Below are 25,808 nucleotides of genomic sequence, written 5' to 3' on the forward strand. Positions count from 1 at the left end.
GTACAGCCCGCTTTTACCCCAGTCCAGCCCAGTTTAACCCAGGCCAGCCCAGTTTGATACAACCCAGCCCAGTTTAACCCAGTCCAGCCATATTTAATACACTCCAGCTCAGTATAATCCACTCCAGTCCAGTTTAACCCAGCCCAGCCCAGTTTAACCCAGTCCAGCCATATTTAATACACACCAGCTCAGTATAATGCAATCCACCCAAGTTTAACACAGCCCAGCCCCGTTTCATCCAGCCCAGCCCAGTTCAGCTCACTCTAGCACAGTTTAACCCTGTCCAGCCTAGTTTAATCCACTCCAGATCAGTTCAATCCATCCCAGCCCAGTTTAACCCACTCCAGCCACATTTAATACACTCCAGCCCAGTTTAACCCAGTGCAGACCAGTTTAACCCTGTCCAGCACAGTTTAACCCAGTCCAGCTTTATTTAATACACACCAGCTCAATCTACTCTAGTCCACCCCAGTTTAACCCAGTCCAACCCAGTTTAACCCAGCCCAGCCCAGTTTAACCCAGCCCAGCTCAGTCTGATACAGCCCAGCCTAGTTCAGCTCACTCTAGCACAGTTTAACCCAGTCCAGCCCACTTTAACCCACTACAGCAAAGTTTAAACACAGTCCAGCTCAGTTTCATCCAGCCCGGTCCACTTGAACCCAGTCCAGCTCACTTTAATCCAGCCCAGCCCAGTTCAGTTTACTCCAGCACAGTTTAACCCTGTCCAGCCCAGTTTGATCCAGCCCAGCCCAGTTTAACCCAGGCCAGCCCAGTTTAACCCAGGCCAGCCCAGTTTGATACAGCTCAACACAGTTTAACTCAGGCCAGCCCAGTTTGATACAGCCCAGCACAGTTTAACCCAGTCCAGCCATATTTAATACACTCCCGCCCAGTTTAACACAGGCCAGCCCAGTTTCATACAGCCCAACCCAGTTTAAATCAGTCCAGCCATTTTTAATACACTCCAGCTCAGTATAACCCAGTCCAGCCTAGTTTAACTTAGTCCAGACCAGTTTAATCCGGTCCATCTCACTTCAATCCAGCCCAGCCCACTTTAACCCAGTCCAACCAAGTCTGATACAGCCCAGCCCAGTTTAACCCAGTCCAACCATACTTAATACACACCAGCTCAGTATAATCCAGTCCACCACACTTTAACAAAGCCCAGCCCAGTTTAACCCACTTCAGCTCAGTTTGATACAGCCCAGCCCAGTTTAACCCAGTCTAGCCCAGTTTAACCCAGCCCAGCTCAGTTTGATACAGCCCACCACAGTTTAATCCAGTCTAGCCCAGTTTAACCCAGCCCAGCTCAGTTTGATACAGCCCAGCCCAGTTTAACCCACGCCAGCCCAGTGTGATACAGCACAGCCCAGTTTAACCCAGTCCAGGCCAGTTTAACCCAGTCCAGCCCAGTTTGTTACAGCCCAGCCCAGTTTAACCCACTCCAGCCATATTTAATACCCTCCAGCTCAGAATAATCCACTCCAGTCCAGTTTAACCCAGCCCAGCCCAGTTTAACCCAGTCCAGCTATATTTAATACACACCAGCTCAATCTACTCCAGTCCACCCCAGTTTAAACCAGTACAGACCAGTTTAACTCAGTCCAGCTCACTTTAATCCAGCACAGCCCAGTTCAGTTCACTCTGGCACAGTTTAATCCACTCCAGATTAGTTCAATCAATCCCAGCCCAGTTTAACCCACTCCAGCCAAGTCTAACCCAGTCCAGCCCAGTTTGATCCAGACCAGCCCAGTTTAACCCAGTCCAGCCATATTTAATACACTCCAGCTCAGTATAATCCACTCCAGCCCAGTTTAACCCTGTCCAGCCCAGTTTGATACAGCCCACCCCAGTTTAACCCAGTCTAGCCCAGTTTAACCCAGCCCAGCTCAGTCTGATACAGCCCAGCCCAGTTTAACCCAGTCCAGCCCAGTTTGTTACAGCCCAGCCCATTTTAACCCAGTCCAGAGCAGTTTTACCCAAACCAGCTCAGTTTGATACAGCCCAGCCCAGTTTAACCCACGCCAGCCCAGTGTGATACAGCACAGCCCAGTTTAACCCACTCCAGCCAAGTTTAACCCAGTCCAGCCCAGTTTGTTACAGCCCAGCCCAGTTTAACCCACTCCAGCCATATTTAATACCCTCCAGCTCAGAATAATCCACTCCAGTCCAGTTTAACCCAGCCCAGCCCAGTTTAACCCAGTCCAGCTATATTTAATACACACCAGCTCAATCTACTCCAGTCCACCCCAGTTTAAACCAGTACAGACCAGTTTAACTCAGTCCAGCTCACTTTAATCCAGCACAGCCCAGTTCAGTTCACTCTGGCACAGTTTAATCCACTCCAGATTAGTTCAATCAATCCCAGCCCAGTTTAACCCACTCCAGCCAAGTCTAACCCAGTCCAGCCCAGTTTGATCCAGCCCAGCCCAGTTTAACCCAGTCCAGCCATATTTAATACACTCCAGCTCAGTATAATCCACTCCAGCCCAGTTTAACCCAGTCCAGCCCAATTTGATAAAGCCCACCCCACTTTAAACCACTCCAACCCAGTTTAACCCAGTACAACCCACTTTTATTGCAGTACAGCCCAGTTTAACCCAGGCCAGCCCAGTTTGATACAACCCAGCCCAGTTTAACCCTGTCCAGCTCACTTTCATCCTGCCCAGCCCACTTCAGTTCACTCTAGCACTGTTTAACCCACTCAAGCCCACTTTAACCCAGTCCACCTCAGTTCAATCCAGCCCAGCCCAGTTTAACCCAGTCCAGCACAGTTTAACCCAGTCCAGCTCAATTTAACCCAGCGCAGCCAAGTTTAACCCACTCCAGTTCAGTTTAATCCAGGCCAGCCCACTTTAGTCCAGGCCAGCCCAGTTTAATACACTCCATCTCAGTTTAATCCGGTCCAGCCCGGCTTCACCCAGTCCACCTCAGTTTAATCCAGCCCAACTCAGTTTGACACACTCCAGCCCAGTTTAATCCAGACAAGCCCAGTTTAACCTAGTCCAGCTCAGTTTAACCCAGTCCAGCCCACTTTAATCCAGTCCAGCTAAATTTAATCAAACCCAGTGCAATTTAACACAGTCCAGCCCAGTTTAGTTCACAGCAGCAGAGTTTAACCCAGTCCAGCTGTGTTTAATCCAGGCCAGCTCAGTTTGATCCAGTCCAGCTCAATTCAATCCAGCTCAACCCACTTTAATCCAGTCCAGATCAGTTCAATCCAGCCCAGCCCACTTTAACCAAGTCCAACCCAGTTGGATCCAGCCCAGCCCACTTTAACACAGTCCAGCCATATTTAATACACACCAGCTCAGTATAATGCAATCCACCCCAGTTTAACGCAGCCCAGCCCCGTTTCATCCAGCCCAGCCCAGCCCAGCTCACTCTAGCACAGTTTAACCCTGTCCAGCCTAGTTTAATCCACTCCACATCAGTTCAATCCATCCCAGCCCAGTTTAACCCACTCCAGTCCAGTTTAACCCACTCCAGCCACATTTAATACACTCCAGCCCAGTTTAACCCAGTGCAGCTCAGTTTAACCCAGGCCGACCCACTTTGATACAGCCCAGCTCAGTTTGATCTTCCCCAGCCCAGTTCAGTTTACTCCAGCACAGTTTAACCCAGTCCAGCTCACTTTGATTTAGCCCAGCCAACTTCAGGTCACTCTAGCAGGGTTTAAGCCAGTCCAGCCCAGTTTAACACAGTCCAGCTCAGTTTAAACACACTCCAGCTCAGTTTGATCCAGCCCAGCCCAGTTTATCCCAGTCTAGCTCACTTTCATCCTGCCCAGCCCACTTCAGTTCAATCTAGCACAGTTTAAACCTGTCCAGACCAATTTAATTCAGTCCAGCTCAGTTCAATCCATCCCAGCCCAGTTTAACCCGGGCCAGCCCACTTTGATACAGCCCAGCCCAGTTTAGCCCAGTCCAGCCATGTTTAAACCAGTCCAGCCCAGTTTGTTACAGCCCAGCCCACTTTAACCCACTCCAGCCATATTTAATACACTCCTGCTCAGTATAATTCAGCCCAGACAAGTTTAAAACAGTCCAACCAAGTTTAACCCAGCCCAGCCCACTTTAACCCAGTCCAGCTCAGTTTCATTCAGCCCAGCCCACTTCAGCTCACTCTAGCCCAGTTCAACCCAGTCCAGCCCAATTTGATAAAGCCCACCCCACTTTAACCCACTCCAGCCCAGTTTAACCCAGTACAGCCCACCTTTACCCCAGTACAGCCCAGTTTAAACCAGGCCAGCCCAGTTTGATACAACCCAGCCCAGTTTAACCCTTTCCAGCTCACTTTCATCCTGCCCAGCCCACTTCAGTTCACTCTAGCACTGTTTAACCCACTCAAGCCCACTTTAACCCAGTCCACCTCAGTTCAATCCAGCCCAGCCCAGTTTAACCCAGTCCAACCCAGTTTAACCCAGTCCAGCTCAATTTAACCCAGCGCAGCCAAGTTTAACCCACTCCAGTTCAGTTTAATCCAGGCCAGCCCACTTTAGTCCAGGCCAGCCCAGTTTAATACACTCCATCTCAGTTTAATCCGGTCCAGCCCGGCTTCACCCAGTCCACCTCAGTTTAATCCAGCCCAACTCAGTTTGACACAGTCCAGCCCACTTTAATCCAGTCCAGCTAAATTTAATCAAAACCAGCGCAGTTTAACACAGTCCAGCCCAGTTTAGTTCACAGCAGCAGAGTTTAACCCAGTCCAGCTGTGTTTAATCCAGGCCAGCTCAGTTTGATCCAGTCCAGCTCAATTCAATCCAGCTCAACCCACTTTAATCCAGTCCAGATCAGTTCAATCCAGCCCAGCCCACTTTAACCAAGTCCAACCCAGTTGGATCCAGCCCAGCCCACTTTAACACAGTCCAGCCATTTTTAATACACACCAGCTCAGTATACTGCAATCCACCCCAGTTTAACGCAGCCCAGCCCCGTTTCATCCAGCCCAGCCCAGTTCAGCTCACTCTAGCACAGTTTAACACTGTCCAGCCTAGTTTAATCCACTCCACATCAGTTCAATCCATCCCAGCCCAGTTTAACCCACTCCAGCCCAGTTTGACCCACTCCAGCCACATTTAATACACTCCAGCCCAGTTTAACCCAGTGCAGCCCAGTTTAACCCAGGCCAACCCACTTTGATACAGCCCAGCTCAGTTTGATCCTCCCCAGCCCAGTTCAGTTTACTCCAGCCCAGTTTAACCCAGTGCAGCCCAGTTTAACCCAGGCCAACCCACTTTGATACAGCCCAGCTCAGTTTGATCCTCCCCAGCCCAGTTCAGTTTACTCCAGCACAGTTTAACCAAGTCCAGCTCACTTTGATTTAGCCCAGCCAACTTCAGGTCACTCTAGCAGGGTTTAAGCCAGTCCAGCCCAGTTTAACACAGTCCAGCTCAGTTTGATCCAGCCCAGCCCAGTTTATCCCAGTCTAGCTCACTTTCATCCTGCCCAGCCCACTTCAGTTCAATCTAGCACAGTTTAAACCTGTCCAGACCAATTTAATTCAGTCCAGCTCAGTTCAATCCATCCCAGCCCAGTTTAACCCGGGCCAGCCCACTTTGATACAGCCCAGCCCAGTTTAGCCCAGTCCAGCCATGTTTAAACCAGTCCAGCCCAGTTTGTTACAGCCCAGCCCACTTTAACCCACTCCAGCCATATTTAATACACTCCTGCTCAGTATAATCCAGCCCAGCCAATTTTAACCCAGTCCAACCCAGTTTAACCCAACCCAGCCCACTACAGTTCACTCTAGCACAGTTAAACCCAGTCCAGCCCACTTTAACCACTTACAGCTAAGTTTAAACACAGTCCAGCTCAGTTTCATCCAGCCCAGCTCAGTTTCATCCAACCCAGCACAGTTCAGTTTACTCCAGCACAGTTTAACCCTGTCCAGACCAATTTAATTCAGTCCAGCTCAGTTCAATCCATCCCAGCCCAGTTTAACCCGGGCCAGCCCACTTTGATACAGCCCAGCCCAGTTTAACCCAGTCCAGCCCAGTTTGTTACAGCCCAGCCCACTTTAACCCACTCCAGCCATATTTAATACACTCCAGCTCAGTATAATCCAGCGCAGCCAAGTTTAACCCAGTCCAACCCAGTTTAACCCAGTCCAACCCAGTTTAACACAGCACAGCCCACTTTAACCCACTCCAGCCATATTTAATACACTCCAGCTCAGTATAATCCAGCGCAGCCAAGTTTAACCCAGTCCAACCCAGTTTAACCCAGTCCAAACCAGTTTAACCCAGCCCAGCCCACTTTAACCCAGTCCAGCTCAGTTTCATCCAGCCCAGCCCACTTCAGCTCACTCTAGCACAGTTTAACCCAGTCCAGCCCACTTTAACCCACTACAGCAAAGTTTAAACACAGTCCAGCTCAGTTTCATCCAGCCCGGTCCACTTGAACCCAGTCCAGCTCACTTTAATCCAGCCCAGCCCAGTTCAGTTTACTCCAGCACAGTTTAACCCTGTCCAGCTCAGTTTGATCCAGCCCAGCCCAGTTTAACCCAGGCCAGCCCAGTTTGATACAGCCCAACCCAGTTTAAATCAGTCCAGCCATTTTTAATACACTCCAGCTCAGTATAACCCAGTCCAGCCTAGTTTAACTTAGTCCAGACCAGTTTAATCCGGTCCATCTCACTTCAATCCAGCCCAGCCCACTTTAACCCAGTCCAACCAAGTCTGATACAGCCCACCCCACTTTAACCCAGTTCAACCATACTTAATACACACCAGCTCAGTATAATCCAGTCCACCACACTTTAACAAAGCCCAGCACAGTTTAACCCACTTCAGCTCAGTTTGATACAGCCCAGCCCAGTTTAACCCAGTCTAGCCCAGTTTAACCCAGCCCAGCTCAGTTTGATACAGCCCACCACAGTTTAATCCAGTCTAGCCCAGTTTAACCCAGCCCAGCTCAGTTTGATACAGCCCACCCCAGTTTAACCCACGCCAGCCCAGTGTGATACAGCACAGCCCAGTTTAACCCAGTCCAGGCCAGTTTAACCCAGTTCAGCCCAGTTTGTTACAGCCCAGCCCACTTTAAGCCAGTCCAGCCATATTTAATACACTCCAGCTCAGTATAATCCACTCCAGTCCAGTTTAACCCAGCCCAGCCCAGTTTAACCCAGTCCAGCCATATTTAATACACACCAGCTCAGTATAATGCAATCCACCCAAGTTTAACCCAGCCCAGCCCCGTTTCATCCAGCCCAGCCCAGTTCAGCTCACTCTAGCACAGTTTAACCCTGTCCAGCCTAGTTTAATCCACTCCAGATCAGTTCAATCCATCCCAGCCCAGTTTAACCCACTCCAGCCACATTTAATACACTCCAGCCCAGTTTAACCCAGTGCAGACCAGTTTAACACTGTCCAGCCCACTTTAACCCAGTCCAGCTTTATTTAATACACACCAGCTCAATCTACTCCAGCCCAACCCAGTTTAACCCAGTCCAACCCAGTTTAACTTAGCCCAGCCCACTTTAACCCAGTCCAGCTCAGTTTCATCCAGCCCAGCCCACTTCAGCTCACTCTAGCACAGTTTAACCCAGTCCAGCCCACTTTAACCCACTACAGCAAAGTTTAAACACAGTCCAGCTCAGTTTCATCCAGCCCGGTCCACTTGAACCCAGACCAGCTCACTTTAACAAGCCCAGCCCAGTTCAGTTTACTCCAGCACAGTTTAACCCTGTCCAGCCCAGTTTGATCCAGCCCAGCCCAGTTTAACCCAGGCCAGCCCAGTTTAACCCAGGCCAGCCCAGTTTGATACAGCCCAGCCCAGTTTAACCCAGTCCAGCCATATTTAATACACTCCAGCCCAGTTTAACACAGGCCAGCCCAGTTTAACCCAGGCCAGCCCAGTTTCATACAGCCCAACCCAGTTTAACTCAGTCCAGCCATTTTTAATACACTCCAGCTCAGTATAACCCAGTCCAGCCTAGTTTAACTTAGTCCAGACCAGTTTAATCCGTCCATCTCACTTCAATCCAGCCCAGCCCACTTTAACCCAGTCCAACCAAGTCTGATACAGCCCACCCCACTTTAACCCAGTCCAACCATACTTAATACACACCAGCTCAGTATAATCCAGTCCAGCACACTTTAACACAGCCCAGCCCACTTTAACCCACTCCAGCTCAGTTTGATACAGCCCAGACCACTTCAGTTCACTCTAGCACAGTTAAACGATGTCCACCCCAGTTTAATCCACTCCAGATCAGTTAAGTCCATCCCAGCCCAGTTTAACCCAGTCTAGCCGAGTTTAACCCAGTCCTGCCCAGTCTGATACACCCCAGCCCAGTTTAACCCAGTCCAACCATATTTAACACACTCCAGCTCAGTATAATCCACTCCAGCCCAGTTTAACCCTGTCCAGCCCAGTTCGATACAGCCCACCCCAGTTTAACCCAGTCTAGCCCAGTTTAACCCAAACCAGCTCAGTCTGATACAGCCCAGCCCAGTTTAACCCAGGCCAGCCCAGTTTGTTACAGCCCAGCCCATTTTAACCCAGTCCAGAGCAGTTTAACCCAAACCAGCTCAGTTTGATACAGCCCAGCCCAGTTTAACCCACGCCAGCCCAGTGTGATACAGCACAGCCCAGTTTAACCCACTCCAGCCAAGTTTAACCCAGTCCAGCCCAGTTTGTTACAGCCCAGCCCAGTTTAACCCACTCCAGCCATATTTAATACCCTCCAGCTCAGAATAATACACTCCAGTCCAGTTTAACCCAGCCCAGCCCAGTTTAACCCAGTCCAGCTATATTTAATACACACCAGCTCAATCTACTCCAGTCCACCCCAGTTTAAACCAGTACAGACCAGTTTAACTCAGTCCAGCTCACTTTAATCCAGCACAGCCCAGTTCAGTTCACTCTGGCACAGTTTAATCCACTCCAGATTAGTTCAATCAATCCCAGCCCAGTTTAACCCACTCCAGCCAAGTCTAACCCAGTCCAGCCCAGTTTGATCCAGCCCAGCCCAGTTTAACCCAGTCCAGCCATATTTAATACACTCCAGCTCAGTATAATCTACTCCAGCCCAGTTTAACCCAGTCCAGCCCAATTTGATAAAGCCCACCCCACTTTAAACCACTCCAACCCAGTTTAACCCAGTACAACCCACTTTTATTGCAGTACAGCCCAGTTTAACCCAGGCCAGCCCAGTTTGATACAACCCAGCCCAGTTTAACCCTGTCCAGCTCACTTTCATCCTGCCCAGCCCACTTCAGTTCACTCTAGCACTGTTTAACCCACTCAAGCCCACTTTAACCCAGGCCACCTCAGTTCAATCCAGCCCAGCCCAGTTTAACCCAGTCCAACCCAGTTTAACCCAGTCCAGCTCAATTTAACCCAGCGCAGCCAAGTTTAACCCACTCCAGTTCAGTTTAATCCAGGCCAGCCCACTTTAGTCCAGGCCAGCCCAGTTTAATACACTCCATCTCAGTTTAATCCGGTCCAGCCCGGCTTCACCCAGTCCACCTCAGTTTAATCCAGCCCAACTCAGTTTGACACAGTCCAGCCCACTTTAATCCAGTCCAGCTAAATTTAATCAAACCCAGCGCAGTTTAACACAGTCCAGCCCAGTTTAGTTCACAGCAGCAGAGTTTAACCCAGTCCAGCTGTGTTTAATCCAGGCCAGCTCAGTTTGATCCAGTCCAGCTCAATTCAATCCAGCTCAACCCACTTTAATCCAGTCCAGATCAGTTCAATCCAGCCCAGCCCACTTTAACCAAGTCCAACCCAGTTGGATCCAGCCCAGCCCACTTTAACACAGTCCAGCCATTTTTAATACACACCAGCTCAGTATACTGCAATCCACCCCAGTTTAACGCAGCCCAGCCCCGTTTCATCCAGCCCAGCCCAGTTCAGCTCACTCCAGCACAGTTTAACACTGTCCAGCCTAGTTTAATCCACTCCACATCAGTTCAATCCATCCCAGCCCAGTTTAACCCACTCCAGCCCAGTTTGACCCACTCCAGCCACATTTAATACACTCCAGCCCAGTTTAACCCAGTGCAGCCCAGTTTAACCCAGGCCAACCCACTTTGATACAGCCCAGCTCAGTTTGATCCTCCCCAGCCCAGTTCAGTTTACTCCGGCAGAGTTTAACCAAGTCCAGCTCACTTTGATTTAGCCCAGCCAGCTTCAGGTCACTCTAGCAGGGTTTAAGCCAGTCCAGCCCAGTTTAACACAGTCCAGCTCAGTTTGATCCAGCCCAGCCCAGTTTATCCCAGTCTAGCTCACTTTCATCCTGCCCAGCCCACTTCAGTTCAATCTAGCACAGTTTAAACCTGTCCAGACCAATTTAATTCAGTCCAGCTCAGTTCAATCCATCCCAGCCCAGTTTAACCCGGGCCAGCCCACTTTGATACAGCCCAGCCCAGTTTAGCCCAGTCCAGCCATGTTTAAACCAGTCCAGCCCAGTTTGTTACAGCCCAGCCCACTTTAACCCACTCCAGCCATATTTAATACACTCCTGCTCAGTATAATCCAGCCCAGCCAATTTTAACCCAGTCCAACCCAGTTTAACCCAACCCAGCCCACTACAGTTCACTCTAGCACAGTTAAACCCAGTCCAGCCCACTTTAACCACTTACAGCTAAGTTTAAACACAGTCCAGCTCAGTTTCATCCAGCCCAGCTCAGTTTCATCCAACCCAGCACAGTTCAGTTTACTCCAGCACAGTTTAACCCTGTCCAGACCAATTTAATTCAGTCCAGCTCAGTTCAATCCATCCCAGCCCAGTTTAACCCGGGCCAGCCCACTTTGATACAGCCCAGCCCAGTTTAACCCAGTCCAGCCCAGTTTGTTACAGCCCAGCCCACTTTAACCCACTCCAGCCATATTTAATACACTCCAGCTCAGTATAATCCAGCGCAGCCAAGTTTAACCCAGTCCAACCCAGTTTAACCCAGTCCAACCCAGTTTAACACAGCCCAGCCCACTTTAACCCACTCCAGCCATATTTAATACACTCCAGCTCAGTATAATCCAGCGCAGCCAAGTTTAACCCAGTCCAACCCAGTTTAACCCAGTCCAAACCAGTTTAACCCAGCCCAGCCCACTTTAACCCAGTCCAGCTCAGTTTCATCCAGCCCAGCCCACTTCAGCTCACTCTAGCACAGTTTAACCCAGTCCAGCCCACTTTAACCCACTACAGCAAAGTTTAAACACAGTCCAGCTCAGTTTCATCCAGCCCGGTCCACTTGAACCCAGTCCAGCTCACTTTAATCCAGCCCAGCCCAGTTCAGTTTACTCCAGCACAGTTTAACCCTGTCCAGCTCAGTTTGATCCAGCCCAGCCCAGTTTAACCCAGGCCAGCCCAGTTTGATACAGCCCAACCCAGTTTAAATCAGTCCAGCCATTTTTAATACACTCCAGCTCAGTATAACCCAGTCCAGCCTAGTTTAACTTAGTCCAGACCAGTTTAATCCGGTCCATCTCACTTCAATCCAGCCCAGCCCACTTTAACCCAGTCCAACCAAGTCTGATACAGCCCACCCCACTTTAACCCAGTTCAACCATACTTAATACACACCAGCTCAGTATAATCCAGTCCACCACACTTTAACAAAGCCCAGCACAGTTTAACCCACTTCAGCTCAGTTTGATACAGCCCAGCCCAGTTTAACCCAGTCTAGCCCAGTTTAACCCAGCCCAGCTCAGTTTGATACAGCCCACCACAGTTTAATCCAGTCTAGCCCAGTTTAACCCAGCCCAGCTCAGTTTGATACAGCCCACCCCAGTTTAACCCACGCCAGCCCAGTGTGATACAGCACAGCCCAGTTTAACCCAGTCCAGGCCAGTTTAACCCAGTTCAGCCCAGTTTGTTACAGCCCAGCCCACTTTAAGCCAGTCCAGCCATATTTAATACACTCCAGCTCAGTATAATCCACTCCAGTCCAGTTTAACCCAGCCCAGCCCAGTTTAACCCAGTCCAGCCATATTTAATACACACCAGCTCAGTATAATGCAATCCACCCAAGTTTAACCCAGCCCAGCCCCGTTTCATCCAGCCCAGCCCAGTTCAGCTCACTCTAGCACAGTTTAACCCTGTCCAGCCTAGTTTAATCCACTCCAGATCAGTTCAATCCATCCCAGCCCAGTTTAACCCACTCCAGCCACATTTAATACACTCCAGCCCAGTTTAACCCAGTGCAGACCAGTTTAACACTGTCCAGCCCACTTTAACCCAGTCCAGCTTTATTTAATACACACCAGCTCAATCTACTCCAGCCCAACCCAGTTTAACCCAGTCCAACCCAGTTTAACTTAGCCCAGCCCACTTTAACCCAGTCCAGCTCAGTTTCATCCAGCCCAGCCCACTTCAGCTCACTCTAGCACAGTTTAACCCAGTCCAGCCCACTTTAACCCACTACAGCAAAGTTTAAACACAGTCCAGCTCAGTTTCATCCAGCCCGGTCCACTTGAACCCAGACCAGCTCACTTTAACAAGCCCAGCCCAGTTCAGTTTACTCCAGCACAGTTTAACCCTGTCCAGCCCAGTTTGATCCAGCCCAGCCCAGTTTAACCCAGGCCAGCCCAGTTTAACCCAGGCCAGCCCAGTTTGATACAGCCCAGCCCAGTTTAACCCAGTCCAGCCATATTTAATACACTCCAGCCCAGTTTAACACAGGCCAGCCCAGTTTAACCCAGGCCAGCCCAGTTTCATACAGCCCAACCCAGTTTAACTCAGTCCAGCCATTTTTAATACACTCCAGCTCAGTATAACCCAGTCCAGCCTAGTTTAACTTAGTCCAGACCAGTTTAATCCGTCCATCTCACTTCAATCCAGCCCAGCCCACTTTAACCCAGTCCAACCAAGTCTGATACAGCCCACCCCACTTTAACCCAGTCCAACCATACTTAATACACACCAGCTCAGTATAATCCAGTCCAGCACACTTTAACACAGCCCAGCCCACGTTAACCCACTCCAGCTCAGTTTGATACAGCCCAGACCACTTCAGTTCACTCTAGCACAGTTAAACGATGTCCACCCCAGTTTAATCCACTCCAGATCAGTTAAGTCCATCCCAGCCCAGTTTAACCCAGTCTAGCCGAGTTTAACCCAGTCCTGCCCAGTCTGATACACCCCAGCCCAGTTTAACCCAGTCCAACCATATTTAACACACTCCAGCTCAGTATAATCCACTCCAGCCCAGTTTAACCCTGTCCAGCCCAGTTTGATACAGCTCACCCCAGTTTAACCCAGTCTAGCCCAGTTTAACCCAGCCCAGCTCAGTCTGACACAGCCCAGCCCAGTTTAACCCAGTCCAGCCCAGTTTGTTACAGCCCAGCCCATTTTAACCCAGTCCAGAGCAGTTTTACCCAAACCAGCTCAGTTTGATACAGCCCAGCCCAGTTTAACCCACGCCAGCCCAGTGTGATACAGCACAGCCCAGTTTAACCCACTCCAGCCAAGTTTAACCCAGTCCAGCCCAGTTTGTTACAGCCCAGCCCAGTTTAACCCACTCCAGCCATATTTAATACCCTCCAGCTCAGAATAATCCACTCCAGTCCAGTTTAACCCAGCCCAGCCCAGTTTAACCCAGTCCAGCTATATTTAATACACACCAGCTCAATCTACTCCAGTCCACCCCAGTTTAAACCAGTACAGACCAGTTTAACTCAGTCCAGCTCACTTTAATCCAGCACAGCCCAGTTCAGTTCACTCTGGCACAGTTTAATCCACTCCAGATTAGTTCAATCAATCCCAGCCCAGTTTAACCCACTCCAGCCAAGTCTAACCCAGTCCAGCCCAGTTTGATCCAGCCCAGCCCAGTTTAACCCAGTCCAGCCATATTTAATACACTCCAGCTCAGTATAATCCACTCCAGCCCAGTTTAACCCTGTCCAGCCCAGTTCGATACAGCCCACCCCAGTTTAACCCAGTCTAGCCCAGTTTAACCCAAACCAGCTCAGTCTGATACAGCCCAGCCCAGTTTAACCCAGGCCAGCCCAGTTTGTTACAGCCCAGCCCATTTTAACCCAGTCCAGAGCAGTTTAACCCAAACCAGCTCAGTTTGATACAGCCCAGCCCAGTTTAACCCACGCCAGCCCAGTGTGATACAGCACAGCCCAGTTTAACCCACTCCAGCCAAGTTTAACCCAGTCCAGCCCAGTTTGTTACAGCCCAGCCCAGTTTAACCCACTCCAGCCATATTTAATACCCTCCAGCTCAGAATAATCCACTCCAGTCCAGTTTAACCCAGCCCAGCCCAGTTTAACCCAGTCCAGCTATATTTAATACACACCAGCTCAATCTACTCCAGTCCACCCCAGTTTAAACCAGTACAGACCAGTTTAACTCAGTCCAGCTCACTTTAATCCAGCACAGCCCAGTTCAGTTCACTCTGGCACAGTTTAATCCACTCCAGATTAGTTCAATCAATCCCAGCCCAGTTTAACCCACTCCAGCCAAGTCTAACCCAGTCCAGCCCAGTTTGATCCAGCCCAGCCCAGTTTAACCCAGTCCAGCCATATTTAATACACTCCAGCTCAGTATAATCCACTCCAGCCCAGTTTAACCCAGTACAGCCCAATTTGATAAAGCCCACCCCACTTTAAACCACTCCAACCCAGTTTAACCCAGTACAACCCACTTTTATTGCAGTACAGCCCAGTTTAACCCAGGCCAGCCCAGTTTGATACAACCCAGCCCAGTTTAACCCTGTCCAGCTCACTTTCATCCTGCCCAGCCCACTTCAGTTCACTCTAGCACTGTTTAACCCACTCAAGCCCACTTTAACCCAGGCCACCTCAGTTCAATCCAGCCCAGCCCAGTTTAACCCAGTCCAACCCAGTTTAACCCAGTCCAGCTCAATTTAACCCAGCGCAGCCAAGTTTAACCCACTCCAGTTCAGTTTAATCCAGGCCAGCCCACTTTAGTCCAGGCCAGCCCAGTTTAATACACTCCATCTCAGTTTAATCCGGTCCAGCCCGGCTTCACCCAGTCCACCTCAGTTTAATCCAGCCCAACTCAGTTTGACACACTCCAGCCCAGTTTAATCCAGACAAGCCCAGTTTAACCTAGTCCAGCTCAGTTTAACCCAGTCCAGCCCACTTTAATCCAGTCCAGCTAAATTTAATCAAACCCAGTGCAATTTAACACAGTCCAGCCCAGTTTAGTTCACAGCAGCAGAGTTTAACCCAGTCCAGCTGTGTTTAATCCAGGCCAGCTCAGTTTGATCCAGTCCAGCTCAATTCAATCCAGCTCAACCCACTTTAATCCAGTCCAGATCAGTTCAATCCAGCCCAGCCCACTTTAACCAAGTCCAACCCAGTTGGATCCAGCCCAGCCCACTTTAACACAGTCCAGCCATATTTAATACACACCAGCTCAGTATAATGCAATCCACCCCAGTTTAACGCAGCCCAGCCCCGTTTCATCCAGCCCAGCCCAGCCCAGCTCACTCTAGCACAGTTTAACCCTGTCCAGCCTAGTTTAATCCACTCCACATCAGTTCAATCCATCCCAGCCCAGTTTAACACACTCCAGTCCAGTTTAACCCACTCCAGCCACATTTAATACACTCCAGCCCAGTTTAACCCAGGGCAGCTCAGTTTAACCCAGGCCGACCCACTTTGATACAGCCCAGCTCAGTTTGATCCTCCCCAGCCCAGTTCAGTTTACTCCAGCACAGTTTAACCAAGTCCAGCTCACTTTGATTTAGCCCAGCCAACTTCAGGTCACTCTAGCAGGGTTTAAGCCAGTCCAGCCCAGTTTAACACAGTCCAGCTCAGTTTAAACACACTCCAGCTCAGTTTGATCCAGCCCAGCCCAGTTTATCCCAGTCTAGCTCACTTTCATCCTGCCCAGCCCACTTCAGTTCAATCTAGCACAGTTTAAACCTGTCCAGACCAATTTAATTCAGTCCAGCTCAGTTCAATCCATCCCAGCCCAGTTTAACCCGGGCCAGCCCACTTTGATACAGCCCAGCCCAGTTTAGCCCAGTCCAGCCATGTTTAAACCAGTCCAGCCCAGTTTGTTACAGCCCAGCCCACTTTAACCCACTCCAGCCATATTTAATACACTCCTGCTCAGTATAATTCAGCCCAGACAAGTTTAAAACAGTCCAACCAAGTTTAACCCAGCCCAGCCCACTTTAACCCAGTCCAGCTCAGTTTCATTCAGCCCAGCCCACTTCAGCTCACTCTAGCCCAGTTCAACCCAGTCCAGCCCAATTTGATAAAGCCCACCCCACTTTAACCCACTCCAGCCCAGTTTAACCCAGTACAGCCCACCTTTACCCCAGTACAGCCCAGTTTAAACCAGGCCAGCCCAGTTTGATACAACCCAGCCCAGTTTAACCCTTTCCAGCTCACTTTCATCCTGCCCAGCCCACTTCAGTTCACTCTAGCACTGTTTAACCCACTCAAGCCCACTTTAACCCAGTCCACCTCAGTTCAATCCAGCCCAGCCCAGTTTAACCCAGTCCAACCCAGTTTAACCCAGTCCAGCTCAATTTAACCCAGCGCAGCCAAGTTTAACCCACTCCAGTTCAGTTTAATCCAGGCCAGCCCACTTTAGTCCAGGCCAGCCCAGTTTAATACACTCCATCTCAGTTTAATCCGGTCCAGCCCGGCTTCACCCAGTCCACCTCAGTTTAATCCAGCCCAACTCAGTTTGACACAGTCCAGCCCACTTTAATCCAGTCCAGCTAAATTTAATCAAACCCAGCGCAGTTTAACACAGTCCAGCCCAGTTTAGTTCACAGCAGCAGAGTTTAACCCAGTCCAGCTGTGTTTAATCCAGGCCAGCTCAGTTTGATCCAGTCCAGCTCAATTCAATCCAGCTCAACCCACTTTAATCCAGTCCAGATCAGTTCAATCCAGCCCAGCCCACTTTAACCAAGTCCAACCCAGTTGGATCCAGCCCAGCCCACTTTAACACAGTCCAGCCATTTTTAATACACACCAGCTCAGTATACTGCAATCCACCCCAGTTTAACGCAGCCCAGCCCCGTTTCATCCAGCCCAGCCCAGTTCAGCTCACTCCAGCACAGTTTAACACTGTCCAGCCTAGTTTAATCCACTCCACATCAGTTCAATCCATCCCAGCCCAGTTTAACCCACTCCAGCCCAGTTTGACCCACTCCAGCCACATTTAATACACTCCAGCCCTGTTTAACCCAGTGCAGCCCAGTTTAACCCAGGCCAACCCACTTTGATACAGCCCAGCTCAGTTTGATCCTCCCCAGCCCAGTTCAGTTTACTCCGGCAGAGTTTAACCAAGTCCAGCTCACTTTGATTTAGCCCAGCCAGCTTCAGGTCACTCTAGCAGGGTTTAAGCCAGTCCAGCCCAGTTTAACACAGTCCAGCTCAGTTTGATCCAGCCCAGCCCAGTTTATCCCAGTCTAGCTCACTTTCATCCTGCCCAGCCCACTTCAGTTCAATCTAGCACAGTTTAAACCTGTCCAGACCAATTTAATTCAGTCCAGCTCAGTTCAATCCATCCCAGCCCAGTTTAACCCGGGCCAGCCCACTTTGATACAGCCCAGCCCAGTTTAGCCCAGTCCAGCCATGTTTAAACCAGTCCAGCCCAGTTTGTTACAGCCCAGCCCACTTTAACCCACTCCAGCCATATTTAATACACTCCTGCTCAGTATAATCCAGCCCAGCCAATTTTAACCCAGTCCAACCCAGTTTAACCCAACCCAGCCCACTACAGTTCACTCTAGCACAGTTAAACCCAGTCCAGCCCACTTTAACCACTTACAGCTAAGTTTAAACACAGTCCAGCTCAGTTTCATCCAGCCCAGCTCAGTTTCATCCAACCCAGCACAGTTCAGTTTACTCCAGCACAGTTTAACCCTGTCCAGACCAATTTAACTCAGTCCAGCTCAGTTCAATCCATCCCAGCCCAGTTTAACCCGGGCCAGCCCACTTTGATACAGCCCAGCCCAGTTTAACCCAGTCCAGCCCAGTTTGTTACAGCCCAGCCCACTTTAACCCACTCCAGCCATATTTAATACACTCCAGCTCAGTATAATCCAGCGCAGCCAAGTTTAACCCAGTCCAACCCAGTTTAACCCAGTCCAACCCAGTTTAACACAGCCCAGCCCACTTTAACCCACTCCAGCCATATTTAATACACTCCAGCTCAGTATAATCCAGCGCAGCCAAGTTTAACCCAGTCCAACCCAGTTTAACCCAGTCCAACCCAGTTTAACCCAGCCCAGCCCACTTTAACCCAGTCCAGCTCAGTTTCATCCAGCCCAGCCCACTTCAGCTCACTCTAGCACAGTTTAACCCAGTCCAGCCCACTTTAACCCACTACAGCAAAGTTTAAACACAGTCCAGCTCAGTTTCATCCAGCCCGGTCCACTTGAACCCAGTCCAGCTCACTTTAATCCAGCCCAGCCCAGTTCAGTTTACTCCAGCACAGTTTAACCCTGTCCAGCTCAGTTTGATCCAGCCCAGCCCAGTTTAACCCAGGCCAGCCCAGTTTGATACAGCCCAGCCCAGTTTAACCCAGGCCAGCCCAGTTTGATACAGCCCAACCCAGTTTAAATCAGTCCAGCCATTTTTAATACACTCCAGCTCAGTATAACCCAGTCCAGCCTAGTTTAACTTAGTCCAGACCAGTTTAATCCGTCCATCTCACTTCAATCCAGCCCAGCCCACTTTAACCCAGTCCAACCAAGTCTGATACAGCCCACCCCACTTTAACCCAGTCCAACCATACTTAATACACACCAGCTCAGTATAATCCAGTCCAGCACACTTTAACACAGCCCAGCCCACGTTAACCCACTCCAGCTCAGTTTGATACAGCCCAGACCACTTCAGTTCACTCTAGCACAGTTAAACGATGTCCACCCCAGTTTAATCCACTCCAGATCAGTTAAGTCCATCCCAGCCCAGTTTAACCCAGTCTAGCCGAGTTTAACCCAGTCCTGCCCAGTCTGATACACCCCAGCCCAGTTTAACCCAGTCCAACCATATTTAACACACTCCAGCTCAGTATAATCCACTCCAGCCCAGTTTAACCCTGTCCAGCCCAGTTTGATACAGCTCACCCCAGTTTAACCCAGTCTAGCCCAGTTTAACCCAGCCCAGCTCAGTCTGACACAGCCCAGCCCAGTTTAACCCAGTCCAGCCCAGTTTGTTACAGCCCAGCCCATTTTAACCCAGTCCAGAGCAGTTTTACCCAAACCAGCTCAGTTTGATACAGCCCAGCCCAGTTTAACCCACGCCAGCCCAGTGTGATACAGCACAGCCCAGTTTAACCCACTCCAGCCAAGTTTAACCCAGTCCAGCCCAGTTTGTTACAGCCCAGCCCAGTTTAACCCACTCCAGCCATATTTAATACCCTCCAGCTCAGAATAATCCACTCCAGTCCAGTTTAACCCAGCCCAGCCCAGTTTAACCCAGTCCAGCTATATTTAATACACACCAGCTCAATCTACTCCAGTCCACCCCAGTTTAAACCAGTACAGACCAGTTTAACTCAGTCCAGCTCACTTTAATCCAGCACAGCCCAGTTCAGTTCACTCTGGCACAGTTTAATCCACTCCAGATTAGTTCAATCAATCCCAGCCCAGTTTAACCCACTCCAGCCAAGTCTAACCCAGTCCAGCCCAGTTTGATCCAGCCCAGCCCAGTTTAACCCAGTCCAGCCATATTTAATACACTCCAGCTCAGTATAATCCACTCCAGCCCAGTTTAACCCTGTCCAGCCCAGTTCGATACAGCCCACCCCAGTTTAACCCAGTCTAGCCCAGTTTAACCCAAACCAGCTCAGTCTGATACAGCCCAGCCCAGTTTAACCCAGGCCAGCCCAGTTTGTTACAGCCCAGCCCATTTTAACCCAGTCCAGAGCAGTTTAACCCAAACCAGCTCAGTTTGATACAGCCCAGCCCAGTTTAACCCACGCCAGCCCAGTGTGATACAGCACAGCCCAGTTTAACCCACTCCAGCCAAGTTTAACCCAGTCCAGCCCAGTTTGTTACAGCCCAGCCCAGTTTAACCCACTCCAGCCATATTTAATACCCTCCAGCTCAGAATAATCCACTCCAGTCCAGTTTAACCCAGCCCAGCCCAGTTTAACCCAGTCCAGCTATATTTAATACACACCAGCTCAATCTACTCCAGTCCACCCCAGTTTAAACCAGTACAGACCAGTTTAACTCAGTCCAGCTCACTTTAATCCAGCACAGCCCAGTTCAGTTCACTCTGGCACAGTTTAATCCACTCCAGATTAGTTCAATCAATCCCAGCCCAGTTTAACCCACTCCAGCCAAGTCTAACCCAGTCCAGCCCAGTTTGATCCAGCCCAGCCCAGTTTAACCCAGTCCAGCCATATTTAATACACTCCAGCTCAGTATAATCCACTCCAGCCCAGTTTAACCCAGTACAGCCCAATTTGATAAAGCCCACCCCACTTTAAACCACTCCAACCCAGTTTAACCCAGTACAACCCACTTTTATTGCAGTACAGCCCAGTTTAACCCAGGCCAGCCCAGTTTGATACAACCCAGCCCAGTTTAACCCTGTCCAGCTCACTTTCATCCTGCCCAGCCCACTTCAGTTCACTCTAGCACTGTTTAACCCACTCAAGCCCACTTTAACCCAGGCCACCTCAGTTCAATCCAGCCCAGCCCAGTTTAACCCAGTCCAACCCAGTTTAACCCAGTCCAGCTCAATTTAACCCAGCGCAGCCAAGTTTAACCCACTCCAGTTCAGTTTAATCCAGGCCAGCCCACTTTAGTCCAGGCCAGCCCAGTTTAATACACTCCATCTCAGTTTAATCCGGTCCAGCCCGGCTTCACCCAGTCCACCTCAGTTTAATCCAGCCCAACTCAGTTTGACACACTCCAGCCCAGTTTAATCCAGACAAGCCCAGTTTAACCTAGTCCAGCTCAGTTTAACCCAGTCCAGCCCACTTTAATCCAGTCCAGCTAAATTTAATCAAACCCAGTGCAATTTAACACAGTCCAGCCCAGTTTAGTTCACAGCAGCAGAGTTTAACCCAGTCCAGCTGTGTTTAATCCAGGCCAGCTCAGTTTGATCCAGTCCAGCTCAATTCAATCCAGCTCAACCCACTTTAATCCAGTCCAGATCAGTTCAATCCAGCCCAGCCCACTTTAACCAAGTCCAACCCAGTTGGATCCAGCCCAGCCCACTTTAACACAGTCCAGCCATATTTAATACACACCAGCTCAGTATAATGCAATCCACCCCAGTTTAACGCAGCCCAGCCCCGTTTCATCCAGCCCAGCCCAGCCCAGCTCACTCTAGCACAGTTTAACCCTGTCCAGCCTAGTTTAATCCACTCCACATCAGTTCAATCCATCCCAGCCCAGTTTAACACACTCCAGTCCAGTTTAACCCACTCCAGCCACATTTAATACACTCCAGCCCAGTTTAACCCAGGGCAGCTCAGTTTAACCCAGGCCGACCCACTTTGATACAGCCCAGCTCAGTTTGATCCTCCCCAGCCCAGTTCAGTTTACTCCAGCACAGTTTAACCAAGTCCAGCTCACTTTGATTTAGCCCAGCCAACTTCAGGTCACTCTAGCAGGGTTTAAGCCAGTCCAGCCCAGTTTAACACAGTCCAGCTCAGTTTAAACACACTCCAGCTCAGTTTGATCCAGCCCAGCCCAGTTTATCCCAGTCTAGCTCACTTTCATCCTGCCCAGCCCACTTCAGTTCAATCTAGCACAGTTTAAACCTGTCCAGACCAATTTAATTCAGTCCAGCTCAGTTCAATCCATCCCAGCCCAGTTTAACCCGGGCCAGCCCACTTTGATACAGCCCAGCCCAGTTTAGCCCAGTCCAGCCATGTTTAAACCAGTCCAGCCCAGTTTGTTACAGCCCAGCCCACTTTAACCCACTCCAGCCATATTTAATACACTCCTGCTCAGTATAATTCAGCCCAGACAAGTTTAAAACAGTCCAACCAAGTTTAACCCAGCCCAGCCCACTTTAACCCAGTCCAGCTCAGTTTCATTCAGCCCAGCCCACTTCAGCTCACTCTAGCCCAGTTCAACCCAGTCCAGCCCAATTTGATAAAGCCCACCCCACTTTAACCCACTCCAGCCCAGTTTAACCCAGTACAGCCCACCTTTACCCCAGTACAGCCCAGTTTAAACCAGGCCAGCCCAGTTTGATACAACCCAGCCCAGTTTAACCCTTTCCAGCTCACTTTCATCCTGCCCAGCCCACTTCAGTTCACTCTAGCACTGTTTAACCCACTCAAGCCCACTTTAACCCAGTCCACCTCAGTTCAATCCAGCCCAGCCCAGTTTAACCCAGTCCAACCCAGTTTAACCCAGTCCAGCTCAATTTAACCCAGCGCAGCCAAGTTTAACCCACTCCAGTTCAGTTTAATCCAGGCCAGCCCACTTTAGTCCAGGCCAGCCCAGTTTAATACACTCCATCTCAGTTTAATCCGGTCCAGCCCGGCTTCACCCAGTCCACCTCAGTTTAATCCAGCCCAACTCAGTTTGACACAGTCCAGCCCACTTTAATCCAGTCCAGCTAAATTTAATCAAACCCAGCGCAGTTTAACACAGTCCAGCCCAGTTTAGTTCACAGCAGCAGAGTTTAACCCAGTCCAGCTGTGTTTAATCCAGGCCAGCTCAGTTTGATCCAGTCCAGCTCAATTCAATCCAGCTCAACCCACTTTAATCCAGTCCAGATCAGTTCAATCCAGCCCAGCCCACTTTAACCAAGTCCAACCCAGTTGGATCCAGCCCAGCCCACTTTAACACAGTCCAGCCATTTTTAATACACACCAGCTCAGTATACTGCAATCCACCCCAGTTTAACGCAGCCCAGCCCCGTTTCATCCAGCCCAGCCCAGTTCAGCTCACTCCAGCACAGTTTAACACTGTCCAGCCTAGTTTAATCCACTCCACATCAGTTCAATCCATCCCAGCCCAGTTTAACCCACTCCAGCCCAGTTTGACCCACTCCAGCCACATTTAATACACTCCAGCCCTGTTTAACCCAGTGCAGCCCAGTTTAACCCAGGCCAACCCACTTTGATACAGCCCAGCTCAGTTTGATCCTCCCCAGCCCAGTTCAGTTTACTCCGGCAGAGTTTAACCAAGTCCAGCTCACTTTGATTTAGCCCAGCCAGCTTCAGGTCACTCTAGCAGGGTTTAAGCCAGTCCAGCCCAGTTTAACACAGTCCAGCTCAGTTTGATCCAGCCCAGCCCAGTTTATCCCAGTCTAGCTCACTTTCATCCTGCCCAGCCCACTTCAGTTCAATCTAGCACAGTTTAAACCTGTCCAGACCAATTTAATTCAGTCCAGCTCAGTTCAATCCATCCCAGCCCAGTTTAACCCGGGCCAGCCCACTTTGATACAGCCCAGCCCAGTTTAGCCCAGTCCAGCCATGTTTAAACCAGTCCAGCCCAGTTTGTTACAGCCCAGCCCACTTTAACCCACTCCAGCCATATTTAATACACTCCTGCTCAGTATAATCCAGCCCAGCCAATTTTAACCCAGTCCAACCCAGTTTAACCCAACCCAGCCCACTACAGTTCACTCTAGCACAGTTAAACCCAGTCCAGCCCACTTTAACCACTTACAGCTAAGTTTAAACACAGTCCAGCTCAGTTTCATCCAGCCCAGCTCAGTTTCATCCAACCCAGCACAGTTCAGTTTACTCCAGCACAGTTTAACCCTGTCCAGACCAATTTAACTCAGTCCAGCTCAGTTCAATCCATCCCAGCCCAGTTTAACCCGGGCCAGCCCACTTTGATACAGCCCAGCCCAGTTTAACCCAGTCCAGCCCAGTTTGTTACAGCCCAGCCCACTTTAACCCACTCCAGCCATATTTAATACACTCCAGCTCAGTATAATCCAGCGCAGCCAAGTTTAACCCAGTCCAACCCAGTTTAACCCAGTCCAACCCAGTTTAACACAGCCCAGCCCACTTTAACCCACTCCAGCCATATTTAATACACTCCAGCTCAGTATAATCCAGCGCAGCCAAGTTTAACCCAGTCCAACCCAGTTTAACCCAGTCCAACCCAGTTTAACCCAGCCCAGCCCACTTTAACCCAGTCCAGCTCAGTTTCATCCAGCCCAGCCCACTTCAGCTCACTCTAGCACAGTTTAACCCAGTCCAGCCCACTTTAACCCACTACAGCAAAGTTTAAACACAGTCCAGCTCAGTTTCATCCAGCCCGGTCCACTTGAACCCAGTCCAGCTCACTTTAATCCAGCCCAGCCCAGTTCAGTTTACTCCAGCACAGTTTAACCCTGTCCAGCTCAGTTTGATCCAGCCCAGCCCAGTTTAACCCAGGCCAGCCCAGTTTGATACAGCCCAGCCCAGTTTAACCCAGGCCAGCCCAGTTTGATACAGCCCAACCCAGTTTAAATCAGTCCAGCCATTTTTAATACACTCCAGCTCAGTATAACCCAGTCCAGCCTAGTTTAACTTAGTCCAGACCAGTTTAATCCGGTCCATCTCACTTCAATCCAACCCAGCCCACTTTAACCCAGTCCAACCAAGTCTGATACAGCCCACCCCACTTTAACCCAGTTCAACCATACTTAATACACACCAGCTCAGTATAATCCAGTCCACCACACTTTAACAAAGCCCAGCACAGTTTAACCCACTTCAGCTCAGTTTGATACAGCCCAGCCCAGTTTAACCCAGTCTAGCCCAGTTTAACCCAGCCCAGCTCAGTTTGATACAGCCCACCACAGTTTAATCCAGTCTAGCCCAGTTTAACCCAGCCCAGCTCAGTTTGATACAGCCCACCCCAGTTTAACCCACGCCAGCCCAGTGTGATACAGCACAGCCCAGTTTAACCCAGTCCAGGCCAGTTTAACCCAGTCCAGCCCAGTTTGTTACAGCCCAGCCCACTTTAAGCCAGTCCAGCCATATTTAATACACTCCAGCTCAGTATAATGCACTCCAGTCCAGTTTAACCCAGCCCAGCCCAGCTTAACACAGTCCAGCCATATTTAATACACACCAGCTCAGTATAATGCAATCCACCCCAGTTTAACCCAGCCCAGCCCCGTTTCATCCAGCCCAGCCCAGTTCAGCTCACTCTAGCACAGTTTAACCCTGTCCAGCCTAGTTTAATCCACTCCACATCAGTTCAATCCATCCCAGCCCAGTTTAACCCAGTCCAGCCACATTTAATACACTCCAGCCCAGTTTAACCCAGTGCAGACCAGTTTAACCCAGTGCAGACCAGTTTAACCCTGTCCAGCCCAGTTTAACCCAGTCCAGCTTTATTTTATACACACCAGCTCAATCTACTCCAGTCCACCCCAGTTTAACCCAGTCCAACCCAGTTTAACCCAGCCCAGCCCACTTTAACCCAGTCCAGCTCAGTTTCATCCAGCCCAGCCCACTTCAGCTCACTCTAGCACAGTTTAAACCAGTCCAGCCCACTTTAACCCACTACAGCTAAGTTTAAACACAGTCCAGCTCAGTTTGATCCAGCCCAGCCCAGTTCAGTTTATTCCAGCACAGTTTAACCCTGTCCAGCCCAGTTTGATCCAGCCCAGCCCAGTTTAACCCAGGCCAGCCCAGTTTAACCCAGGCCAGCCCAGTTTGATACAGCTCAACACAGTTTAACTCAGCCCAGCCCAGTTCGATATAGCCCAGCCCAGTTTAACCCAGTCCAGCCATATTTAATACACTCCAGCCCAGTTTAACACAGGCCAGCCCAGTTTAACCCAGGCCAGCCCAGTTTCATACAGCCCAACCCAGTTTAAATCAGTCCAGCCATTTTTAATACACTCCAGCTCAGTATAACCCAGTCCAGCCTAGTTTAACTTAGTCCAGACCAGTTTAATCCGGTCCATCTCACTTCAATCCAGCCCAGCCCA

Source organism: Pezoporus flaviventris, unplaced genomic scaffold, assembly GCF_033815535.1.
Source record: "Pezoporus flaviventris isolate CSIRO_AGI_PZ_B2104156 unplaced genomic scaffold, CSIRO_AGI_Pfla_v1 ptg000298l, whole genome shotgun sequence".
Classification (NCBI taxonomy): domain Eukaryota; kingdom Metazoa; phylum Chordata; class Aves; order Psittaciformes; family Psittacidae; genus Pezoporus; species Pezoporus flaviventris.